Raw genomic sequence first — 14,797 nt, forward strand, 5'->3', positions numbered from 1 at the left:
GGTTTAGTCTGTGTGCTCATTCATTTGTTTGTGTAAAGTCAGAAGCCTTTACTGTACAACAATAGTCTTGTGTTCTGCTTCCATTCCTATTCTTTCAGTCTTTAAGATTTATGGGTTTTATGGTTATCTTTTTCCTTATAAATATGAAATGGATAGTACTCTAAATGGCATTAAGATGAAGTTGCTTGATCACGCTGCCTATTAAATTTTTCATCTCATCTTGTCCTTGGATCAGGACTCACTCCTTTGTCTGTCTGCCCAGGTTCAGGGTGGGACAAGATTGCTGTGAAATCAACAGTGACATTTCAGGGCTGCAGAAGTGGGTGGATTAGAGCTATCATCAGACATGGTAATAATGGTTGGATTACTAATACTAATTTAAACCAGGTAGTGACATTTGCAGTGTGGTGAGTATACTCTTAATATTTATTTTGGTAACCCTGCTTCACCAAAGAAAAATATGAGAATTTCTAACCTAAAATCTCATCCTTGCCTGCATGTGACTCTAGTGCTGTACCTATCAGAAGGGCAAGTCCATATTTTTTCTGAATAGTTTTAATGACATTGCCCAAATGTCACCTAATATAGAAGACTTTGCACAAACTCCATTTAGGACGTAGTGAAATTCTATATAATTTTTCTCATGTAAATATCATCGATTAAACTTGGTTTTACCTATCTGGAAGTAAAACAGAGTTATGGCTTGATGCTTGCATAAAACATACTCTTGCAAGGGGACTGAGAAGCTTGACTTCTGTCTGACATGCTACAGATGCACATGGCCCAGGAGGCAAGTAAATACTACAAGGGTCCACACTGCTTGAAATGATATGTGATTTTACTTGCAGACGCTTGATTTTTAGGAACACTAGGGTGAGAAACCTGGATGATGGATACCCAGCGACTTGTTTCGGACATGCTGAGAGCGCTATGAGTGCTTTTCAGGCTTGGGGCCTGTCTTATCTTTACTGCATCCTGTAAATCCAGATAAATTAGTTTTCTTGGTTGGCACCTGATAGCAGTTCTAGGTTACTTTCAGTTCTCCCTCTCCAAAGTTTTACATCCACAATGACACTTCATCAGAAGGAGCCTGGAACAAACCATAACAACTGGGTTGTTCCACAGTCTCTAGGGATTTCACATGCAGCATGGGTAGCCTGGGAACCTAATGTAGTGGTTCTTTGCCACTTGATTGTTTTTACCTCCAGGCTTATCTTCACTATTATAAAACAGCATATGTGTGCTTTTTTGGACAAAAAACATTCTGAAGATGTAGTTTTCCCATGGAGTATGTTCACCACAGGTAAGTTTCACTCAGGTTTTACATTCTTCACTTATTTGGGTATTTTTTTTGGTTTGTTTTTTTTTTTTTTTTAGTAAAATAGGGTTTTTTACCAGTCAGGGCAAGCTTAATCTGCTTAATCAGGAGCTTAATCTGCTCCTGCATGGGAGTTCATTATGTTGCTACTAACTATAAATTGGAGCAACAGTCTGAGTTAAGCTGAGACATGCAGGAGCAACAGTCCAAGTTAAGCTGACAGCATGTCAGGAGCTTGAGGTTGGAATGGCTTTTTTTTCTGACAGGTTATGGCAGGAAATTATGATAGGCTTCTGAGCATAAATCTGTTGCTGCAGTTAACAGGGCATTAGTCAGTTTAGTGGAGCAGGGAGGCAACAACAGGGAAGTGGTATGTAGGACCTATGGAAATTCTCACCCACTGAAAACAACTTGAAAATCTGTACATTTATGCTCATGACTTTTGCTTCTCTCCATAATAAAAACTGACTTCTACATATTGCTTTTAGGTTGAAGTGACATGTTTTCATTACTCCTCACACCTCTGGAGTTATGCTGTAGGTACACTTAGAAAAGCAATATGATAATTTCTTCTGGATCTATTAGTAAAAGTAAGATATGTTAAATTTATAGTGTGTAAAAAATTTATAAAAATATATATAAAATTTTATATAAATTATAAAATGTATAATGTATATAGTGTGAAAGATTTCGTTTGAGATGATAAATAAATAAATGATCTTATTTCAGCTTCCTTGTTAAAATCATCCTTATGGATGCTTTCTTAACTCAATATCTTTCTGCATCAGCATGTGCTTCCATGACCTCCTCAGGCTTGTAACTAGCCGGATATGTTCAGATGTTTGGATAGATTAATTAAGTGCTGTGCAACAAATCTGAACAACAATCCAAAATTAAAAAACCTGACAAGAAAGAACAGAAGCACACTGTAGTCTTGAGCTGACTGTGTTATTATTCAAGCCCATCTGGGAACAAAGATCCTGAGCAGCTACTCATTCACTCCTCCCATTCCTGATAGGACAGGGAGAAGTACTGAGGGCCTTTGGAACTCCCTCTAAAGATGGGGAGGGCTCACTTACCACTAATAGTCTCAGACAAAATGGGCAGGACTATTTAACTTAGGGGAAGAAAATGAAACTTAATTTAATTCAACACCAACCAAAAACATAAACCTAATCGAAAGCACTACAGAGTAGTGCAAACAATGACAAGTGCAACCAGCCCTTTCAGACCACTTTTCCCCCACCCCTCCCCTCTTCCCAGGCTCAAAGCCTGGATCCCGGCGTCTTTACCTCCTCAGTTGCTGGGCCATTCATAGGAGTCTCGGTCAGTCCTTTCCCAGTTGTTCCTGCCACTTGTCTCAAGGCAAATGGGCTCTTTGCTAGCCCTCCCTGCTCCAGCACAGGTTTCCTCACAGGCCAGGCAGCCCTGCAAGAGCCACTCTGACGTGCTTTCATCCTGGTGGCTGCAGCTCTGCTCTGCTTCCTCTGGGTGAGATTCCAAAATTTTCAGCCCCTCTGACACAGTCTCCAGTTCTCACCCTCTCAGGCACAGAGTTCTCCCAGAGCTGCTGGCAACCATTGGTCCTACCATTGCCCTCCATGGGTTGCAGGGTGAAAGATGCTCTCTCACTGCAGGCTGCAGAGGGTTCTCCAGTTCAACACTCCTCCTCCCTTACTCCCTCTCCGACTGTGGGGTCTGTGTGGTCTCCTCCATCTTGTCTCACTCTTCTTTAAGAATTAAACACAAGAAAAAAAATGAAGAAAATTGCAAGGATTTTTGTAACACCTGGAGAAACATCCAGAACAGATAGAAAGACATTCAAACAAGATAAACTGAGCTAAAATGTCTGTGTCATTAAGAAGTTAGAATATTTTTAGAAGTGAAAAGGGAGGACAAGGTGAAAAAAATCATAAACAAATATTATTTTTCTGGGTCTACATTAGTGATTCTCACTTCTTTAGAGACAGGGCTCAAACATCACACTCAGGGAAATAAGACTTTTCATTACAGAAACAGCCTAATTTCTTTCTGGGAAGAGATTCTCACTCGCAGAGCAAGTTTTTAACTAGATACTTCAGTATTTTTGCAGAAATCAATCTGCTGTTGAAAGTACAGTTATTAATTGGGATCTGGATGTGGAACTCAGGATATGGAGATGAGATTTCTAGCTAACTCGATATAAATGTACCTGTCACAGATTCTTGTCATCTGGCTTTCTGATCTAACCTCAAATCATCTGGAAACAGTAACCATAATCAAAGTTTCTGTTTCAGTCTTTGTTAGTTGTGTTAAATCATCTGTGGGAAAGGTTTCAAGTACTTCTGTTAAGCATTGATGTGTAGTGCCATTGAGTTTGAGTACTGCATCAAGTATTTACAGATAGTGGAGAGAGGTTTTCCTCCCCGTCTTCTCTGCCCTCATGAGACTGCATCTTGAAAGTTGTTGTCCCCTCAGTTCAAAGATAGGGAGCTGCTGGAGAGAGTTGATAAAGAGGATGATTAAGGGAGTGGAGTATCTCCCTCTTGATGAAAGGCTGAGGGAGCTGGGGCTCTTTAGCTTGGAGAAGAGGAGACTGAGAGTAATCTCATTAATGTTTACAAATACATAAAGGGCGGACATCAGGAGGATGGAGCCAGGCTGTTATCAGTGATGTCTAATGGTAGGACAAGGGGCAATGGGTACAAGGTGGAACATAAGTGGTTCCAAAGAAACATAAGGAAAAAATTCTTCACTGTGAGGGTGATGAAGCACTGGAACAGGCTGCTCAGGTGGGCTGTGGAGTCTCCCTCTCTGGAGACATTCAAAACCCACCTGGACAGGTTCCTGTGTGACTTACTCTAGGAGATCCTACTCTGGCAGGGCAGTTGGACTAGATGATCTTTCAAGGACCCTTCCAGCCCTTGAGATTCTGTGATTCTGTGAAATACATCCATTATTTTTTTTGTCTCAGAGAACAGTGTCTATGGTCATTATGCAGTCAAAGTAATGAAATAGTCAACAAAGTCATAGCAACAGTTGTCTTTCAGTACTCTTAATAAAGAGATGTAAGCTCTACAGGCATCTTGAACTAAAGGTTTGAAAACAGAATTTTTAAGCAGAATGTCAGATCCTGAGCAGGTTTAAAAGAGAAAAGCTGTATGTCTTTCAGCCTGTATATGTCTTTCAGCAAGACTGTGCTCCTTTATGTTCTTTTCACATATACATCTGAAATTTCCAGAAGAAAAGCACTGGTCTCAGAGATGTGTACTTAATTGCAGTGACTTCTGCATAACCTTAAAGTATTGTCTTGTTTAGGAATGGTTTTCTGTAAAGTGAAGCTGCATTTTATATGGTTGGTTTTGATGGTAAAACATTTCTATAATGTCAAACAAAAACAAATTAAAAAAAAAATCCAGAGATGTCAAAAGATATAACTCATACTTTATGTATTTGGAGAAAAGACCAATCTTTTGATTCTGAGAGTCAGCTGAATTCTAAGTCAATACTTTTCTAAGTCAATGCTTTCAGGAGAGATTTCTTGGCAGGACATCTGATGCATCCATCACAGGTGATGAGAGCACTTCTTTTGAACATCAGCACACTTATACTGCACTCAGCTCTGCTGCTTAGCAGAGTTGTAAAGCATTTTGTGCTAACAAAGAAATGCAAAGACAAAGGCCATTCTTAGTATGAAATGCATGTGTTAATCACCAAAATATATTTAAAAGACGAAACTCCACAAATTTGCTTGGATTGAAGACAGCAATTCACTCAATCAAGTTGCAAGATGAGAAAGACATCTGAAAACAGGAAAAATCACCAAAAGTTGCTTGAAAAAAGGGGAAAATAATTGCTATTTTCAGCAACAAGGTTTTTTTCCCCCTCCTTCCTTTTTTCTCTCCTTTCTGGTTACTCAGGTCTTTGGGAGAGCTCCAAGCTTTGGGTAGTTAATCCATTTCAGCAGAGTAATGATAATAGTGGAACAGCTATCAATAAGGAGCTGGACCAGTGACAGTGCCCCTCTCCGTCTCTGAATCAAGCGGAGCTATTTCTAAAAGTTGCTTTTTCCAGTAATAAGAATACTTTGCACTTCTATGGGCCTTGTGTCAGCTAACTGCCAAGGGTTCATGAATTCCTCAATTTGCCTTTACAGAATTAGCCTTGTAAACTGGGCAGAAATGAGGGAAGGCTAATATTGGGGTGAGGGGGGCTAATTCCTCCAGAATATTTGGCATCTCTCCTCCTCTTAAAACTTTGTCTTCCCCATAAACTGTCAAGGCCCTTGATCACAATACATCTAAGTACAAACTTGTGCCCTTGTGTTTTTTCCATAGCCTTTACCTCCAGACAGGTGAAAAGAAGTGAAAGGTGAGTGGATATCTGAGTAAGGGTCTTCCTTGCCAGTCAGTGCCACTTTCTTGTGTTGAGGAAAGGTTGAAACGGATCCTACAAGACAGTCTCTTCTCCCACTAGCTCAGGGCAGCTTGTCACAGGACATTTGTCCTACAAAGTCCTATTTCTGTTGCCGGGGAACTGCCAGAGAGCAAGCACAGTGCTCCAGCTGTGAGCTTGGCACTTGTCCTTTGCTCAGACAGCTGATGGGAGGGGAAGATGTGGTGGAGGTGGCTTGTAACTGAGGAGCCAACCCACAGTAGGAGCATCTGTCCCTTCACAGCTCTCAGGAGACATTCCTAAAAGCGATTGTGTAGCAAAGCTCCTCTAAGAGTTTGGAGGAAGGAGAGTATACGCCTCAATTCCTTCCCCTGAGGCTCATGCAGCAGCATTTGCAAAGTATAAGACTATGAAGACAGTGATTTTTGGCTACCCCAATATATACCAGGGCCTGCTTCAGGGAAATTGTCTCATTAAATTCACCTCACACTCTGTGAAGAATCTTCCCTTTAAAGACCTCCCAAGGTCTTGTAGACACTTGACCCATGGGGCCAAACGTCCTTCATTTGTGGTGTGCCATCTGCATTGCTTTCACCAGTGGTAAGACAGGCATGAGGCACGGCAGGATTGAGCTTTTAGTCAGCAGGGAAATGAAAATAATCCCATCACTTAACCTAAAATTAGGAGTATCAATGATAGAATGTGCTCTATTGTCATCGACAGACTTTCCACCTTGTTGTGGAACTGAGCTAGCTGCTTCTACAGCAAGAGTGTTTGTTTCCTTCAGTGCCAGAAGTATTTGAAAAAATTAAGATAAAGGAATTATGATCTTTTAATGTACGGCTCTGGGAATCAGGGATGATTTTCACATGCCTGAGGCAAGGGAAAAGATCTTGTGAATTAGCCTGCAAGGCAGAATAGAGGTTTACTACAGCACTTAAATTACCCTGTAGAATCACTACCACCCATCAGTTTGCTGAGATTAAAGAAGAGAGATATTGACAGTATGTTTAGAAGTCTCAGTGTCCAGTAATGCTTAACATCGCATATTTTTGTTGATGCCAAGTCTTTGTAAGAAAAGAATTATGCTTTCCACTTCTGTTTTAACATTTAGCTCTGGTTTTGGATCCTTTTCTGATGGATAGTTCTGTTGTCACATAGCTAATCTTACAATTTTTTAGTCCCTTTTTTCTTCTTTAGTGGGCAATAGTCATTTCTAATCTGAACTCTCTGAAAGCAATGATCTCTGCTGCCTTTGATGGGTTTTGGAGCATGCTGACCAAAATGACCAGAATGTTACTTCTAAGTATATACTCTCAACACTGCATGTATCTAAGGCTAAAATCAGGTTCTCTAGGGAAAGTTTTAGACCTTTATGTTTAGTACAGACAAGTTTTTGTGGGTAATTAGAGATGCGAGAATCCAGCACACTGTTGTGTTTCACTGACTCTTTCGAGCCTCTTAAAAATAAAAAGTCATGAACAAACAACCCTCCCTTTTTTTTCTTGTAGTGGAAATTTTCCATTTGGAATAATACAATAAAAAAGTTTTTCTATTTTCCCTTATTAAAAAGACATAGCTAATACAGTTTGAGATGGTTGAAGGTAGGAATTTGCTTTCAGATATTAATTTCTGTGCGGGTTGCTTTATTGAAAGAAGTTTTTTATCCTTTGGAGTGGTCTCAGGCTTGAGTTCCCAACAAAGCCACTTTCCTTCAAATATTCAAGATACACTGCAGTAGGTATTGCTTTGTGGAGAAGACTTCTGTAGTTTATTTCCTGCTTCTGCTCTGGAGTTACTGTGTGACCTTGGAATGGTGCTTAATTTGTATATGTAATCTGTTCTTCCCTCAAATGCTCATGGGGCTGTCAGTGTAAACTGTCTTCTGTAAACTCTTCAGTAAAAGGTCTATCCCTTAGTCTGAGGATGCTGTTACCAATCATAGAATGGTAGGGGTTGGAAGGGACCTTTAGAGATCATCTAGTCCAACCCCTCTGCAGAAGCAGGTTCACCTAGATCAGGTAGCATAGGGACATGTCCAGACAGGTCTTGAAGTTGTGGCTTACAAATCTCCAGGGCAGTGCTGGCTCATTCAGCAGGTATAATCCCTTGTTTTGTCCAACACACAGGGTTCCTGGAGTATGGCCGGAAAACTCTCCCACTTCAGAGTTACATTCACATATGCAAATTTTCTCTCTTTGTTCTGTACTTTTAGTGGATCATGTTCATGTAGCACTGTGTTTTAGGCATGAGTTGTTTTCTTTAGCACAGAATGTTAAAAAATGAAAAGTTTTCAGCATTTCTTGCACAGCTTTGGAAAAGATGTTATTCACAAACAGTACAAACAAATTTTTTATTTAGTCCCTTCCTGTTCTTCATTCTTTACTTCCATTAAAGCTTGCATGGTTGTCTCTGCCCCTGATTGTTTCTATCACTACTTACTTTGGCCATTCCTCTTTTTTAATCTTTCTTCCACCCAAAAGGCAATGGAAAGAGAAAAAAAGTTGGAAAATATGAGGGAAAGAAAGAAAATTGAATACCTATTTTTGGCTTTATTTTAATACATTTTCCTGTTTCCTCAAACACTTGGAGGACTCCCTCCCACTCATTCTCCTTCCTTCCTTCCTTACTTCCTTTGTTTAGTGAAACTACTGATGATTAAAAAAAAAAAAAAATTAAAAGTTGGCTAATGTGACTTCAGACCTTTCCAAATGCACCGTTTGTATTGCCTTTGCACCTCAGGCTCTGCTGTGAGGACTGATTGAAGTAGGTGTGGTAGACCCAGAAATGCCATAACCATGATTTCACTGAACTTTGCACTGTTTGATGTCAAATAAAGACACTTTGGCATAAGACAGTGAGTGAAATGTATTTACCCTGCTGAGGAACAATCCTATGACATAGACCTTCCTTCCTTTGACCTGAAGATGGAGTGACACAAAGGAGTGATTACTGAGCAAATGCTGTAGGTTGAAAACTAGTCTTCAGGGAGGTAGCTTAGTGTTGACAAGATTATCCTTGCAACTAGAGTGGAATTCCTTGTCAAAAACCAGGCACAGCCTCCCTGACTCTTTTAAACCCTTCACGGCATCCATCTTGCCTTACACTGTGCATTGCAAAGGTTGAAATCTGCTTTTGAGCTAAAGGAGCTCTGTGTCTCTGTTCTTCAGAGAGGGGAAAAATACATTTCAGGATCAGGCATCTGTCCTGCAAAAGATGTTGTCTCCCAGCAGTCCCTGCTTGGGTGCATGTGGTTCTCTTCAGTTCAGGTGGATATTTTTGTCTGATGCCTCATGGAAATGTTTGAAGGGTCTTAAGTCTGTCATACTGTGGAATGGGTTACTTCCAAGGGATAGAGAGCAGACAGCAAAACAGAAAGTGACTGAAGTCCAGTGTGCCAAGATTAAAATAACAATGTGGCACAGTAGGACAGACAGTGAGAATGTAAAAACGTGGTTTTCCTCAGTTTGCTGCTAAGAAGGTGAGGGTTAGCAAAGCTTAACACGGGCAAAATCAGTGCAAAATGGGCAAGTGGTCTAACGTAACCCAAAGGCTGAAGACGTCTACACCCAAGCACAATTCTGTACAAATTTTGTCATAGCTAAAAGCTGAAAGGGCCAAGTGCATGCATCTTTCCCATTTCCTAGCTACAAAGCCACAGTTTGGTGTTTAAAAATTGTTTTTAATTACCCGTGAAATCTACTTTTTGTTTCCCTCCAAATTCGTTGCCTAGTTCTGCAACAGAAATTTGATGACATACATCTGTAAAAGTAATTGTTCCTAGGGATAACTTTATCAGTTTTCAGTTGCTTTTGTGGTAATCTGCAATTTTTCTTTATAGTGTGGTTAAATCTCACCTCTGAGAGACATTGCTTTATGAAAATAAATACTTTAGAAACAGCAGAGAAACATCTATGAAACATACTGAATACTTGATAAGAATGTACCTCTGCTCTGCAAACGGGCATAAAAATCTCTGTGAGGAACAACGAAGGCAATACACAGAAAAACTCCAGCAGACAGTGGTCACTAACAGGATGACTAAGTATCTTTTTGAAGGTTTGCCACATACTCCTTGTAAACCCATTAAAAATGGCTTTGTGGTAAGGCTGGCTTGCAATCTAGTCAGAAAATAAAAGTGATCACTCTTTCAAGGTTCTGTGTAACTCCAGCAGCAGAAAATAGACTTTAAAACAGACAGCAGAAGAAAGGAAGAAAAAATGTCTAGTTCTTGTCCAGACTTTCTATATTTGGTTGAAGTTTTCCAACAAGGTATTTGGCAGATGATGTGTGTTCCACGAACTTCCTGAGAAAGGCTGTGGAAAGGGAAGATGCTCATTACGCTCATGCAGTCTGACACGAACATGGGAAAAGATTATTAAGGCTTCCAAGTTTAAAGACAACCTTCAGGGCCAAACATGAACAAAGAAAAACCATCAGGGCAACGTAATCTAGACAAAGCTGGAGGAGACAAACATGATGTGTTAGTATTTGAAAAAGTCTTCAACTGCTGCTGCTCTAGTTTCATTGGAGGTGAATTGATTGGGTCTTGAATGCTCCATGGCAGCAGTTTTCCAACTCAACCCTGCTCCAGAATTTTTAGGCTGATTTTTGACAGTTTGGAAGAAATTAGGCTTCATTCAAATAAAAGGTAGGCTTGTGTGTCAACTGCAGTCCAGCTACATCTTGATCACTGTCAAGTACAGTTGTCAGTCTGGACTTGATGAGGTTTGACCTGTCACTTGCAAAATGAAGGGTCAGTGATGGATGAGTGATGAAGAGTTTTCTCTAGACTTGCACAGAGGTTCTATCTTCCTGTGAAAGTTTATGCCATGTGTATCAGTGTAGTATCTGTATGCTTTGCTGCCACAGGGAGACATGTAGGCCAGTGTTGTGGGGCACTAGTTCCCCAGGGGTGTGGGATGCACTCACTCACTCAGCTGAGCTGGCTCTGGGAAAAGCTCTGCCTGCTAGACTGGTGGAGGTTTTTTCTTTTCATTTTAAATCCCCTCAACAAGCCCAAGGCCTGCTGCACCATCAGAAGGTATATACCTCTGTGTATGGCTTCAGTTACATACCCTGGGTTTCACAGGAATTAGTGCTTTGTTTAACTCTGCTTTGCAGGTAGAAAAGAGAGCATCTAGTATGAAAAAGCACAGCATGATATTGGAGTATACACTCATGCTATGGTGATGGATGTGGTATAAAAACATTTTAAAAATCAGCTTAAGTAAACTTGAATTGTGTGTTGTGAGTAGTTTTCATCTCTAGAACCTTCGACTTTAAACATTCTGACCATCTACTGAATTCAGCAACAAAATTGCCACTGACTTCCAGAAGAGTGAAGTCTGTCCAAGAGTACAACTGTCTGCAACAATAATTTAACACTTGGATTTACAAGGAGACTAAGTGGTGCTAGGAGAGACTTTCTTTTACAGGCACAAATGGTATTAAGGTGGGTTCACATTGAAAGAGTGAATCATTTTATAGTGTCCCATGAATACTTCGCAACAAATCCATCTGGGCAAACCATTTTTGAGTTTTGCTGGGTAATAAGACAAGATATATGTTGTTGGGAATGTCTGGGTTTGCCATGAGAAGCAGACCATATCTCACATAAGCTTCATCCCATATTTCAGCCAAAGCTATATAAAAGACACTGACCTGTAAATGCAGTTAGGGCTCATACCTCACCACATTGGTAACAGACAACTGTGAATGAGTTATTCATCTGAACACTGGATGCTTTATAGAGCACCATGCTTTGTGCCCTGTTTCAGCGGATATGGTTTATAGTGGTAGGATCCTTAGAACTTGCAGAATAACAGCAGTGATGACTCGAGATGGGCCAATTTTTGTTTATGGTCTTCTGTTTGCAAAAATAATTTCAAATATATGTTATTATACCATTAATGTTCAGCATCAGTGGAAGAAGGTTGTTTATATTTTCAGTGTGGCTGACAAGCAGAAGTCATGTTGTACATGTGTGTTGTCCAGATCGCCCGTGAGCAAAAAGGTAGGCAGGGGAAAGCTTTCTAAGCTAGCAAGAATTTGTGTCTTTGCACTGGTATCTCTAAAACTTGACTCTCTGTAGGAGTAGTGCTAGAAAGCACTTAAAGCAAAGTACATCAAGCTTTGGGCCAAATATTCAAGTATATGATCAAGGTACTGAGTGCTAAAAGCTCATGTTCATCCTCAACAAACCAAGTCCTGTGCTACTTGTGAATGTTTGTTCCCCTACAGACCCAGACATCTCAAATTGCATGAAAAAAGTGTATTTCCAACTTCAAATAACAAGTCTGTGTGTTGACAGCTGTTGAACCTGCAGCTGAAACTAGGGACTTACTAAATCATTGTTCAGCATCTTAATGGCCAACAGCAGGATATGCTGTTCTGCAGTGTCATATTACCACTCTGATTTGACTTGTCCAATGCAAATGCAATGCAAAATGAAAATGAAAAACTACATCTGGAAGAAGTGGAACAGTGACTTGTTGACCAATATGATATTTTTCCTGTGGTAAAATAGATAATTCCAGGCTATTAAGTTTAGAAACTCTTTGGTACTTTCTTTGGGGAAAAAAATAAGAGGATGATAGTGAGCTTAGCACATTGTACAAGCCTATTTCTCTAGAAGTCAGATTACCAGGCTTGGAAATAATCTGAATAAACCACCACTTGAACATTTAATTACTACTTGCTTTTGCACATGGCAATTTGAGTATGAAATTACAATGCAGAAAATTAAGGCATAAACTGCATCTTAGTGAATTGCTAACAAGTGAGGAGATTATTTACCTGTTTAAAATCTAGTATATACCTAAAATTTTGCAATACCAAGTACATTCAAATTATTTTTACAACCCGAGTTTCTTTCTTTAGGCTTTCTTCCCAAACCCCTGGACAATACTGCTAGAAAAAAAGTACTGTGACTAGATCATCAAAAGACTATCACATAGGGCAAAGTCACTCGGAAAGATTTGCCTTTCTGTTTTAAAATACCTTTTTTCGGAAAGTGATTATTATATGGTAATTTTGAGCAGCTCATTAAAACAGCAAGTGTGGAAATGTCTTAAGTTTTCTTTGTACTGGAAAAAAAATATGAAACAGGACTGTTCAGTTCCTGATTTCAGTTTGTATTAATCTATTCTCATTTCAATTTCTTCTTTGAGGCTTTGTATGAATTGTACACATGCATATGCGTATGTGTGCACACACATTTTTGCACTGATCGCATTTAAGTAGTCACCTCAAATTGTAAGGTTTTCTCAAAAATCTTGAGAAAACTCCAGTACTTTTTAAACTCAGATGTAGGTCGTTCAACTCACAATCTGTCCTGGTGATCACTTCTACAATCTGAAGGTGGAGCTGTAGAGACCTCTCTATGTCAGATTTGTCCTCAGAGATGGATATTTGAGAGCAAACCAGTGACTGTAAGAAGGAAAGTCACCTTGGTGAGTGCCAATCAGAAAAGCTCACATCATCACTGAAAGCAGACTTCGTCCACTATGAATGGCTTAAACACACACCTATGTGTAAGCAAAACTCTCCAAAAGACACAGATCATGTGACCAGCCTGTCAGACCTCATAGGATTATCAACCTGAATGTTTCAGACATGAGCTATGCAATACTAGATCTGCTTTCTTTGTGCAAGCATTGCTCCTGAAGCCCAACTTTGTTAAAGTCTGATACCTCATAGAGTTTAGAAAGCAAACTCCAGGAAGCAAAACAAGTGAAAGTCCATGCATGAACACCAGACTTTTTTATGGTGCTATGTGCTATCTGTCTGGGAGGGAAAACCTTTCCTGTACACGTATTCAAATATTTACCTTCACGTGAGGCAATTAGTGATTGTAGAGGGGGAAAAAAAGGTACGTGCTATGGCTAGATAACTGCAGATATTTAAAAATCTGAAAATGTGAAGCCAAGAATAGGTCTTCAGATAAGCTGCAGGCAGGCCTTTGCCCTGCTACCTCCAAGTCAAGCTAGGGCTGTCAAACAGTCCAATTCAAATATGCAGTTTTAGATTATACTCTCTTTACTCTTTGATTTTATTGTTACTTCTCAATGGTTAGAATCATCCCAGTTAGTCATGTCTGTATATCAGTTTTGTTGTTAAAATCACAGCACCATAGATTTCCAGCTTTGTCAGGGTGCAGAAAAAAAGAAAAAAGTGGTTTCAATCAGAGAGGAAGGATGTGTTGTGGTTAAAGTACTGCACGAGGCAATCTGAGTACAATCTCTGTCTGTCCCATCAGTCTGTGGCCAAATTGTGCCATACCTCCTCTACAAAATCAATATTATCTAAGCTGGAAAGTGCAATCAATTTTATCTATTTTACAGCTTAAGCCATCTGCATTCATGATGCCTGAGAAACAGGGCTGGAGCTGAAATCTCATCCTCTGCTTGAAGAATGCAAAAAGCAAAACTAACCTTTCCCTTGCCCACTCTCACTATCATGTTTCTTCTCACAGAAGAGCCTTGAGGTTCCTTCTCTGTCTCTTCTGCCTGATGTTTTCATTCACTGGATAAACTGGTAATTCCCTGTAGTTGCCGGAAGTCATTTGTTTGGGCAAGCTCTTCTTGTGAGAGTCACTATCCTCTGGAGTTGATCAGTTGGCATTTTGAGAGAAGGACATGTAGACAGCACTGCTTTTCAGCTAAACATCCCTCCAGATTTTAACTTTTTAACAGTGTCACGAAGGAGGCAAAAGTGGGAAATCTTTCCTGCCTGTTCTGGTTTAGCAAGGAGCAGCTTTTGGCTTAGTACCAGGGGGAGCGGGTTGCAGTGAAGGCCCGGTAAAGAGTTTGCGGACTCTCCCCCAGCTCCTGGGTTCACACCCACCTCCGGCCCAGCTGGGCCAATCTGGCGCCTCTGCCTTCACTATTTAGGGGACAGGAATTTGGAATGCGAGTCAGGAGGTGTATGAGTGATACAAGATGGAGGCGACCACGCGGACCCTTCAGCCAGAGAAGAAGGAAGGAAGGAGAAGCAATAGACCAGAGACCCTTCTGCAAGCCGTGGCGAGAATGCAAGCTGTGCCCCTGCAATCTGTGGAGACTCATGGCAGGACTGAGAGCCACCAGCAGCTCCATGTGAGTG

Source organism: Colius striatus, chromosome Z, assembly GCF_028858725.1.
Source record: "Colius striatus isolate bColStr4 chromosome Z, bColStr4.1.hap1, whole genome shotgun sequence".
Taxonomy (NCBI): Eukaryota; Metazoa; Chordata; class Aves; order Coliiformes; family Coliidae; genus Colius; species Colius striatus.